The sequence below is a fragment of the Tasmannia lanceolata genome, unplaced genomic scaffold (genome assembly GCF_043159265.1).
Source record: "Tasmannia lanceolata isolate RefF3 unplaced genomic scaffold, GAP_Taslan_0.1 ptg000013l, whole genome shotgun sequence".
NCBI lineage: Eukaryota > Viridiplantae > Streptophyta > Magnoliopsida > Canellales > Winteraceae > Tasmannia > Tasmannia lanceolata.
The window spans coordinates 3289216-3291931 of NW_027518690.1; the positions used below are offsets into that span (position 1 = coordinate 3289216).

The 2716-nt window shown below is 38.9% G+C and overlaps 1 pseudogene; it reads left to right on the plus strand.

Annotated features, from left to right (window-relative positions):
- Window positions 1-768: 768 nt before the first annotated feature.
- On the plus strand, window positions 769-2398 carry LOC143890585 (transcription factor bHLH94-like; annotated as a pseudogene).
- Window positions 2399-2716: the final 318 nt, after the last annotated feature.

The following is a 2716-nucleotide window of genomic DNA, read 5'->3' on the forward strand; positions in this document are numbered from 1 at the left end:
CCTCTACATACACTCCAAAGTGTTATTCTAATTCAAATTGATATGGGTGATATTCAATTGTTCTGAAGCTATGAGCCCACCCATACGTTCGTGTGTACATAGTTGTAAAATCTATTGAAATATACGAGAATTAGACCGCATCCTAATGCAATTAGGAGTTAAAGCTTTCTCCTATTTCTTCTTCTCTTCTTTTTGTGTGTAAGCTGGGATTTAACCTCCGACCTCCCGGGTGAAGAACAAATCCTTGACCATTGATCAAGAAGCTCAATCGCAATTAAAGTTCTTCTTCTTCTCTTTTTCGGGAGTATAATACATATCCGTCAAATGGAGATTAATGTCTGAAATTATATGACCCCTAACCTTTTATTAACCTACATTTTTTGTCATGACAATGTTTAACTATGAGTGAGTACCGCTTAAGATGGTTTGGACATATCAAATGTAGGCCTTTGGATGCTCGAGTGAGAAGAAGTGACTCATGCCAAGTTGATGGAGTAAAAAGAGGTAGGGGAAGACCGAAAACAACTTGGGTAGAGACAGTAAGGAAAGACCTGAGAGCTAGGAACATAACAGAGAACAAGACCTTGGATAGGATAGAATGGAAGAAAATGATCCATGTAGACGAACCCAGCTAGTGTCAAGATTAGACTTAGTCAATTTGAATCGGGTAGATCCGTTCACTTTCTTCGTGTAAATTTTCTAAAAGATTCATTAGCCGACCCCAACTAGCTTGGGACAAAGGTTTAGTTAAGTTGAGTTGAGCTGACAATGTTTAACTACGAAGGAGGTGCACATACTGTCGATGAGGTGAGCTCGAATGACTACAATAGTTGTACCATGGGGAATTCTATTACCACAGATAGTAATGAACCCTATGCATTAATCTTATGGAGTAATTGGTTGTTTCACATGGCACCGGAGCTTACGCTTTTGGAGATGGAGTTATTTAATCAGCTCTGATACCATGTGAAACAGGCAATTATTCCAAAAGCTTAAGCTGTTGGAGATGGCGTCATTTAATCTTCAATACGTGAACGCTCCCCCTTACGTGTGGCCCCTCTTGTTAGGATTGGCCTACATGTGGCACAAGTGGCCCCTCTTTTGGGTTGGCCATTACATGTGGAATTTTAGTATGGAGGAATTTTGAACATAGGACCTTTGCTCTGGTACCATGTGAAACAACCAATTACTCCAAAAGCTTGAGCTGTTGAAGATGGTGTCATTTAATCTTTTATACTTTAACACGCTCGATGTTGTGACCAGGGCAGGCTCCGATCGCCCGGCTATGATACCATGAAAAAGATTATTTTCACTAATGTTACTTGATTACAATTAGGCACAATCAGTACTTATATAGAGCACTTACAAAAAGATTACTTTCACTAATCTTGTTTGATTACAATTAGGCATAATTAGTGCTTATATAGAGCACTTTGCTTATATTACAATCATGCTTTATCTACTTGTAATGTTTTAATCCTCGAGCTCTCGTTGTTTTGTTTCTCTTTGACTTCTCAGAGTGACCAAGCATCTATAATTGGAGGGGCTATAAATTTCGTTAAGAAGCTTCAACAACTTCTCCAATCTCTTGAAGCTCAAAAGAGAAAAACACAACAATCAGATGCAGGTTTCACCTCTCCTTTCACCAATTTCGTTGCCTTCCCTCAGTTCTCCTCTTGCTCAGTGAATTCCAACTCGACGAATGAGATGGTGGCAGGGAATCGCTCCTCCATTGCCGATATTGAAGTAACCATGGTGGAAAGTCATGCCAACCTCAAAGTACTCTAAAAAAGGTGGCCTAAGCAGCTCTTGAAAATGGTGGCCGGGTTGCAAAACATCCATCTCACAGTTCTTCATCTCAATGTAACCACCATTGTTCAAATGGTTCTCCACTCTATCACTATCAAGGTTAAAAAAAATCACCTTTCTCTCACTATTTTATTCTGGTGTTCTTATTCTTTTCCATGAATAGTTTGTGAAACAACCAACTATTCTAAAAGCGTATCTGTTAAGAGTTGGTGTTATTTAATCATTTATACTTCAACACTCTTCCTCACATGTGGCCACAATTTTTTTTTTGGTCGGCCGTACACATGACATATGTAGCCTCTCTTTTGGGTTGGCCGTGCATGTGGATTTTTAATATCAAATAGTTGTTGGATTTCGAACCCAGAGCCGTGAGGCAATAGTTCTGATACCAAGTGAAATAATTAATCAGTCCAAAAGCTTAAGTAGAGTTGGTGTTATTTGATCATTTATACTTCAATATAATTCACTAATCAAACTCCCTCCATTCATGTAGGTTGAGGATGACAGTGGGCTTACTTTGGTTGATGAAATCGCAACTGCTGTTAAACAAATGCTTGGAAGGATTCAAGAAGAGGCCAGTATGAATTGAGCCAAATTTCTATGTAATTCACCAAGTTTCCTCTCTTTTATCATAAAATTATTGCATGTTGTTAGAGCCTATCTCTCTTACTCTCTTATATTTTAAGAAACTTTATGTACAGTTGAACGTGTTCATGTGTTGTGTGTGTGTGTGTGTGTGTGTGTGTGTGAGAGAGAGAGAGAGAGAGAGAGAGAGAGAGAGTGTGTGTTACATTCTATAAAGTCACCTACGCAAGGTGAAGTACAAAGATAGCTGCCACGGACAGCTTTAGAGGAGCTTTTACACTATGAAGATGGAAATGGATGATGATAGGCTGATAGAAAATGT